We start from the raw sequence: 9,044 nt of genomic DNA, 5'->3' as shown, positions 1-9,044 counted from the left end.
GACTCTAAAGAGGAAGCTAAGAGAAGCTAAAGCACAATACTTTGGAGAGAACCTGACAGAATTCTTCAAAAAAGAAGAAGACATGGCCGAACCCAACAACAATGGTGGAGATGCAAGGAAGATGCTTGGTGACTTCATTGCACCCTCTTCTGACTTCTGTGGAAGAAGCATCTCAATTCCTGCAATTGGAGCAAACAACTTTGAGCTTAAGCCTCAATTAGTTTCTCTAATGCAGCAGAATTGCAAGTATCATGAACTTCCATTGGAAGATCCTCATCAATTTTTAGCTGAATTCTTGCAAATCTGTGACACTGTTAAGACCCATGGGGTTGACCTTGAGGTCTACAAACTTATGCTTTTCCCTTTTGCTGTAAGAGACAGAGCTAGAACATGGTTGGACTCACAACCTAAGGATAGCCTGAACTCTTGGGAAAAGCTGGTCAATGCCTTCTTGGCAAAGTTCTTTCCACCTCAAAAATTGAGTAAGCTTAGAGTGAAAGTCCAGACCTTCAGACAGAAGGAAGGCGAATCCCTCTATGAAGCTTGGGAAAGATACAAGCAATTGATCAGAAGGTGTCCTTCTGGCATGCTTTCAGAATGGAGCATCATATGCATATTCTATGATGGTCTATCTGAACTGTCCAAGATGTCATTGGATAACTCTGCTGGTGGATCTCTTCATCTGAAGAAGACGCTTGAAGAAGCCCAGAAACTCATTGAAATGGTCGCAAATAACCAATTCATGTACACTTCTGAAAGGAATCCTGTGAATAATGGGACAACTTAGAAGAAAGGAATTCTTAAGATTGACACTCTGAATGCCATATTGGCTCAGAAGAAAATATTGACTCAGTAAGTCAATATGATTTCTCAGAGTCTGGCTGGAATGCAACCTGCAACAGGCAGTACTAAGGAAGCTTCCTCTGAAGAAGAAGCTTATGATCCTGAGAATCTTGGAATGGCAGAAGTGAATTACATGGGAGATTCCTATGGAAACACTTACAATCCTACATGGAGGAATCATCCTAACCTCTCATGGAAGGATCAACAGAAGCCTAATCAAAGCTTCAATAATAATAATTGTGGGAGAACACGGTTCGGCAATAGCAAGCCTTTTCCATCATCTTCTCAGCAACAGACAGAGAATTCTGAGCAGAGTCTCTCTAGCTTAGCAACCATAATCTCTGATCTATCTAAGACCATACTAAGTTTTATGACTGAAGCAAGGTCCTCTATTAGAAATTTGGAGGCACAAGTGGGTCAGCTGAGTAAAAGAGTTACTGAACTCCCTCCTAGTACTCTCTCAAGCAATACAGAAGAGAATCCAAAAAGAGAGTGTAAGGACATCAACATACCCCACACGGCCGAACCTGGAGAGGAGGAAGAGGCAGTGATTTCCAGTAAGGAAGACCTCAATGGACATCCACTGGCCTCCAAGGAGTTCCCTAATGAGGAACCAAAGGAATCTGAGGCTCATATAGAGACCATAGAGATTCCACTGAACTTACTTCTGCCATTCATAAGCTCTGATGAGTATTCTTCCTCTGAAGAGGATGAAGATATTACCGAAGAGCAAGTTGTTAAGTACCTTGGAGAAATCATGAAGTTAAATGCCAAGTTATTTGGTAATGAGACTTGGGAGGATGAACCTCCATTGCTCATCAATGAACTGAATACCTTGGTTAGGCAAAAATTACCCAAAAAGAAACCGGATCCCGAAAAATTTTTAATACCTTGCACCATAGGAACCATGACCTTTGAGAAAGCTCTGTGTGACCTAGAATCAAGTATAAACCTCATGCCCCTCTCTGTAATGGAGAAGCTAGGGATCCTTGAAGTGCAGGCTGCAAGAATCTCACTAGAGATGGCAGACAATTCAAGAATATAGGCTTATGGACTTGTAGACGATGTCTTGGTAAAGGTTGAAGACGTTTACATCCCTGCTGAATTCATAATCCTGGACACTGGGAAGAGTATGGATGAATCCATCATCCTTGGCAGACTCTTTCTAGCCACAGCAAAAGCTGTGACTGATGTTGACAGAGGAGAGTTAGTCCTTCAAGTGAATAAGGACTACCTTGTGTTTAAGGCTCAAGGATCTCCTACTACACACATGGAGAAGAAGCATGACAAGCTTCTCTCAATGCAGAGTCAAACATAGCCCCCACATTCAAACTCTAAGTGTGGTGTTGGGAGGCCATCATCATGCTTTGAGTATATGTGAGGCTCCATGAGAGCCCACTGCCAAGCTATTGACATTAAAAAAGCGCTTGTTGGGAGGCGACCCAATTTTATTTAATTATATTTATCTATTTTCCATTGCTATTTTATATATTCTTTAGGTTGATGATCATGTGAAGTCACAAAAATAACAGAAAAAGCAAAAATAGAATAAAAAATAACATTAAAAATAGCACACCCTGGAGGACGATCTTACTGGCGTTCAAACGCCAGTAAGGGTAGCAGAATGGGCGTTAAACGCCTAGTCTGGCACCATTCTGGGCGTTTAACACCAGAAAAGGGCACCAGACTGGCGTTTAACGCCAGAAAGAAGCACAAAGCTGCCGTTTAATGCCAGAAAAGGGCACCAGACTGGCGTTTAACGCTAGAAAGGGGCACAAAGCTGGCGTTTAAATGCCAGAAAAGGAATAAAAGTTGGCATTTAATGCCAGAAAGGGAAGAAAAGCTGGCGTTAAACGCCAGAAATGGGCAGCAACCTGGCGTTTAACGCTAGGATTGGCAGTCAAAGGGGTGTTTACACGCCAAAATGGTGCATGGATGAGAAGTCCTTGACACCTCAGGATCTGTGGACTAATGAGCGGATAATTTATACGCTTTTTGGCATTGTTTTTAGTATGTTTTTAGTATATTTTAATTGGTTTTTATTATATTTTTATTAGTTTTTAAATAAAAATCACTCTTCTGGACTTTACTATGAGTTTGTGTATTTTTTTGTGATTTCAGGTATTTTCTGGCTGAAATTGAGGGACCTGAGCAAAAATCTGATTCAGAGGCTGAAAAAGGACTGCAGATGCTGTTGGATTCTGACCTCCGTGCATTCGAAGTGGATTTTCTGGAGCTACAGAAGCCCAATTGGCGCGCTCTCAATTGCTTTGGAAAGTAGACATCCTGGGATTTCTAGTAATATATAATAGTCCATACTTTTTCCGAGATTTGATGGCCCAAACAGGCGTTCCAAGTCAGCTCAAGAATTCTGGCGTTTAACGCCAGAACTGGCACAAAAGATGGCGTTTAACTCCAAGAAAAGTCTCTACACATGAAAGCTTCAATGCTCAGCCCAAGCACACACCAAGTGGGTCCGAAAGAAGATTTCTGCATTAATTACCTATTTCTGTAACCCTAGGCTACTATTTTTCTATAAATAGGACCTTTTGCTATTGTGTTGGGAGAGATCTTTGGACGTCTAGTCCATAGACCTTGAAGGCTGGCCATTCGGCCATGCTTACACCATTATCACTTTTGTATTTTCAACGGTGGAGTTTCTACATACCATAGATTAAGGTGTGGAGCTCTGCTGTTCTTCATGAATTAATACAAGTACTATTGTTTTTCTATTCAACTCAAGTCTATTTCTTCTCCAAGATATTCATTCGCACCCAAGAACATGATGAATGTGATGATTACGTGACACTCATCACCATTCTCACCTATGAACGCATGACTGACAACCACTTCCGTTCTACATGCAAACAAGCTTGAATGTGTATCTCTTGGGCTTCTAATATGAGATTGGAACCTTCGTGGTATAGGCGAGAATTATTGGCGGCCATTCCTGAGATTTGAAATGTCTAAACCTTGTCTGTGGTATTCTGAGTAGGATCTGGAAAGGGATGACTGTGACGAGCTTCAAACTCGCGATTGTTGGGCGTGTGAAAGACGCAAAAGGATCAATGGATCCTATTCCAGCATGATCAAGAACCGACAGATGATTAGCCGTGCGGTGACAGTGCATTTGGAACGTTTTAACTGAGAGGACGGGAAGTAGCCATTGACAACGGTGATGCCCAACATAAAGCTTGCCATGGAAAGGAGTATGAATGATTGGAAGAAGGCAATAGGAAAGCAGAGGTTCAGGAGGAACAAAGCATCTTCATACGCTTATCTGAAATTCCAACCAAAGAATTACATAAGTATCTCTATCTTTATTTTATGTTTTATTTATCTTTTAATTATCAATTCTCCATCACCATCTGAATTCGCCTGACTGAGATTTACAAGGTGACCATAGCTTGCTTCAAGCCGACAGTCTCCGTGGGATCGACCCTTACTCACGTAAGGTATTACTTGGACGACCCAGTGCACTTGCTGGTTAGTTGTGCGGAATTATGACAAAGTGTGATTCACGTTTAAGAGCTCCAAGTTCTTTGGCACCATTTTTGATGATCACAATTTCATGCACCAAGTTTTTGGCGCCGTTGCCAGGGATTGTTCGAGTTTGGACAACTGACGGTTCATCTTGTTGCTTAGATTAGGTACTTTTCTTTTTATTTTTCAGAATTTTTAAGAATGAATTCTAGAGTTTCAAGGTAATGTTCTTATCATCACAAAAGCTGATTGATTCTCATCAATTTAGCTGCTGAATGTAATGTCCTGCTGAAGCTTGGCCAGCCATGTCTAATCTTTTTAGCCTAAAGCTTTAGACTAACATTGCATAATTCCTGGAATTCTTATTAAAAGTTTTGAATCTCTTTATTTTCTTTTCCATATAATTTTTGAAAAATTACAAATTTTTTTTAAAATCATAAAAATAAAAAATATTTTATGTTTCTTGTTTGAGTCTAGTGTCAATTTTTAAGTTTAGTGTCAATTGCATTCTTCTTGCATTTTTTGAAAATATGCAATATGTTCTTCATTGATCTTCAAGTTGTTCTTGATGATTTCATTGCTCTAATCTTTAAATTCTCTTGTTTTGTGTATTTTTTTTGTTTCTCATATGCATTCTCAATTTGTTAGTGTCTCTTATATGAAAATTTTTAAGTTTGGTGTCCTGCATGCATTGTTTGTTTGATTTGAGTTTCCTAAGATTAGTTGTATTTTGATTGTTTCTCATCCTTGAAAAATTCAAAAAAATTTCCAAAACTATATCTTTTCAAGTCAATAATACAGAGAATTGAAGATTCAGAACATTCAGCAGAGGAATCAAATAGAAAAAGCTGGGCGTTCAAAATGCCCAGTGAAGAAGGAAAACTGGCGTTTAAACACCAGCCAGGGTACCTGGCTGGGCGTTTAACGCCCAAAAGGGTGGCATTTTGGGCGTTAAACGCCAGAATGGATACCATTCTGGGCGTTTAACGCCAGAAGGACACTAGAGGGAAGATTTTGTTTTTAATTCAAATCTTTTTCAAATTTTCATAATTTTTCAAAATCAAATCTTTTTCAAATCATATCTTTTCAATCATATCTTTTCAAAATCAATTTCTTTCCATTTTTTTATTTTCAAAAATCCTTGCTACTATTAATGATTTACTTCAAAATTTTCAAGTTGTTACTTGCCTACTAAGAAAGGATCAAATTTTAAATTTTAAGAATCATATCTTTTAATTTCTTGTAAGTCAAGTAATCAACTTTAATTTTAAAACTTTCTTTTTTTTAAAATTGATTTTCAATCATATCTTTTCAATCATATCTTCTCAATCACATCTTTTTCAAAATTAACTCTCAATCATATCTTTTTAATTTCTAATTTCAAAATCTTTTCAAAAATCACTTAATTTCTTTCCTAATTGTAATTTTTGAAAATCTCAATCAAATTTTCAAATTTCTTTTAATTATTTCAAAATCGTTTTAATTTAATTTTGAAAATTCTTCTCCTCTTCTCACATCCTTCTATTTAAGGGACTAACACTCCTCTTCAAGGTGCAATTCGAACTCTATCCTTCTTGATAAGTTCGAATTCTCTTCTATCTACCTTCTCCTTCTATTCTTCTTTTCCTCTGACACCTCAAGGAATCTCTATACTGTGACATAGAGGATTCTCTACTTTCTTGTTCTCTTCTCTTTCATATGAGCAGGAACAAAGATAAAGGCATACTTGTTCAAGCTGATCCTGAACCTGAAAGGACCTTGAAGAGAAAGATAAGAGAAGCTAAAGCACAATTCTCTCTAGAGGGCCTAACAGAGCTTTTCAAGTAAGAAGAAACCATGGCAGCCGAAAACAACAATGCCAACAATGCAAGGAAGGTGCTTGGTGACTTTACTGCACCTACTCCCGACTACTATGGGAGAAGCATCTCAATCCCTGCCATTGGAGCAAATAACTTTGAGCTTAAGTCTCAATTAGTTTCTCTAATGCAACATAATTGCAAGTTTCATGGACTTCCCTTGGAAGATCCTCATCAGTCCTTAGCTGAATTCTTACAAATCTATGACACTGTCAAGACCAATGGGGTTGACCCTAAAGTCTACAGACTTATGCTTTTTCCTTTTGCTGTAAGAGACAGAGCTAGGACATGGTTGGATTCATAACCCAAAGAAAGCCTGAACTCTTGGGAAAAGCTAGTTAATGCCTTCTTGGCAAAGTTCTTTCCACCTCAAAAATTGAGCAAGCTTAGAGTGAAAGTCCAAACCTTCATACAGAAGGAAGGAGAATCCCTCTATGAAGCATGGGAAAGATACAAGCAATTGATCAGAAGATGTCCTTCTGACATGCTTTCTGAATGGAGCATCATAGGTATTTTCTATGATGGTCTGTCTGAACTATCCAAGATGTCATTGGATAGCTCTGCTGGAGGATCTCTTCATTTGAAGAAGACGCCTACAGAAGCTCAGAAACTCATTGAAATGGTTGCAAATAACCAATTCATGTACACTTCTGAAAGGAATCCTGTGAATAATGGGACAACTCAGAAGAAGGGAGTTCTTGAGATTGATAATCTGAATGCCATATTGGCTCAGAATAAAATATTGACCCAACAAGTCAATATGATTTCTCAGAGTCTGTCTGGAATGCAAGCAGCAACAGGCAGTACTAAGGAAGCTTCCTCTGAGGAAGAAGCTTATGATCCTGAGAACCCAACAATGGAAGAGGTGAATTACATGGGAGAACCCTATGGAAACACCTATAATCCTTCATAGAGAAATAATCCAAATCTCTCATGGAAGGACCAACAGAGACCTCAATAAGGTTTCAACAATAGTAATGGTGGAAGAAATAGATTTAGCAATGGCAAACCTTTTCCACCATCTTCTCAGCAACAGATAGAAAATTCTAAGCAGAGCCACTCTGACTTAGCAACTATAATCTCTGATCTAATCAAAACCACTCAAAGTTTCATGACTGAAACAAGGTCCTCCATTAGAAATTTGGAGGCACAAGTGGGTCAGCTGAGTAAGAAAATTACTGAACTCCATCCTAGTACTCTCCCGAGCAATACAGAAGAAAATCCAAAAAGAGAGTGCAAGGCCATAACCACAACCCACACGGCCGAACCTGGAGAGGAGGAAGAGGCAGTGATCTCCACTGAGGAAGACCTCAATGGACGTCCACTGGCCTCCATGGAGTTCCCTGATAAGGAACCATGAGAATCTGAGGCTCACACAGAGACCATGGAGATTCCATTGAATTTACTTCTGCCATTCATGAGCTCTGATGAGTATTCTTCCTCTGAAGAGGATGAAGATGTTAGTGAAGAGCAAGTTGCTAAGTTCCTTGGAGCAATCATGAAGCTAAATGCCAGGTTGTTTGGTAATGAGACTTGGGAGGATGAACCTCCATTGCTCATCAAAGAACTGGATGACTTGACTAGGCAGAAATTACCTCTGAAGAGACAAGACCCTGGAAAATTCTCAATCCCTTGTACCATAGTCATCATGACCTTTGAGAAGGCTCTATGTGACCTGGGGTCAAGTATAAACCTTATGCCTCTCTCTATAATGGAGAAGCTAGGGATCATTGAGGTACAAGCTGCTAGAATCTCACTAGAGATGGCAGACAATTCAAAGAAACAGGCTTATAGACTTGTAGAGGATGTCTTGGTAAAGGTTGAAGGCCACTACATGCCTACTGACTTCATAATCCTAGAGATTGGGAAGTGTATAGATGAATCTATCATCCTTGGCAGACCCTTCCTAGCCACAGCAAAAGCTGTGATTGATGTTGACAGAGGAGAATTGATCATTCAAGTGAATGAAGACTCCCTTGTGTTTAAAGCTCAAGGATATCCCTCTGTAACCATGGAGAGGAAGCATGAAGAGCTTCTCTCAATACAAAGTCAAACAGAGCCCCACAATCAAACTCTAATTTTGGTGTTGGGAGGTTCCAACATTGCTCTGAACATCTGTGAGGCTCTTTGAGAGCCACTGTCAAGCTATTGACATTAAAGAAGCGCTTGTTGGGAGGCAACCAAATTTTTACTTATCTATGTTAAATTTCTATTTTCTTTTGTTATTTTATGTTTTCTGTAGGTTGATGATCATGTGAAGTCACAAAAACAATTGAAAAATTAAAAACAGAAGAAAAAATAGAATGAAAAATAGAACACCCTGGAGGAGAAACTTACTGGCATTTAAACGCCAGTAAGGGTAGCAGAATGGGCGTTAAATGCCCAGTCTGGCACCATTCTGGGCGTTTAACGCCAGAAATGGGCACCAGACTGGCGTTTAACACCAGGAATGGGCAAGAAGCTGGCGTTAAACGCCAGGATTAGCAGCAAGGGGCATTTTGCACGCCACATGGTGCAGGGATGAGAAATCCTTGACACCTCAGGATCTGTGGACCCCACAGGATCTCCACCTACCCCACCTCTCTCTCTCTTCTTCACCCATTCACCAATCACCTCAATACCTCTTCCCCAAAATCCCTCACCTATCAAATCCCACCATTCTCTTCATCACTCACATCCATCATTCATAAAACCCCACCTACCTCACCATTCAAATTCAAACCACTTTCCCACCCAAACCCACCCATAATGGCCGAACTATACCCCCCTCTCCACTCCTATATAAACCCATCTTCACTCCTTCATTTTCACACAACATACACACTACTTCTCCTTCTTGGCCGAAACACTAAGCCCCTCTCT

General features: G+C 39.7%; 2 non-coding genes across 2 annotated transcripts; both read right to left on the bottom strand.

The window, feature by feature from the left end:
• Window positions 1-484: 484 nt before the first annotated feature.
• On the bottom strand, window positions 485-588 carry LOC148573664 (small nucleolar RNA R71). The gene has a single exon (XR_015906447.1). It is a non-coding gene; the product is annotated as a small nucleolar RNA R71 (small nucleolar RNA).
• Window positions 589-6,564: 5,976 nt separating this feature from the next.
• Window positions 6,565-6,672, bottom strand: LOC148573663 (small nucleolar RNA R71). The gene has a single exon (XR_015906812.1). It is a non-coding gene; the product is annotated as a small nucleolar RNA R71 (small nucleolar RNA).
• Between the last annotated feature and the right edge of the window lie 2,372 nt (window positions 6,673-9,044).

The sequence above is a fragment of the Arachis ipaensis genome, chromosome B2, assembly GCF_059453495.1.
Source record: "Arachis ipaensis isolate K30076 ecotype BB chromosome B2, ASM5945349v1, whole genome shotgun sequence".
NCBI classification, from domain to species: domain Eukaryota; kingdom Viridiplantae; phylum Streptophyta; class Magnoliopsida; order Fabales; family Fabaceae; genus Arachis; species Arachis ipaensis.
The sequence above is the reverse complement of the archived record's forward strand: the minus strand, read 5'-3'. Positions and strand labels throughout refer to the sequence as shown.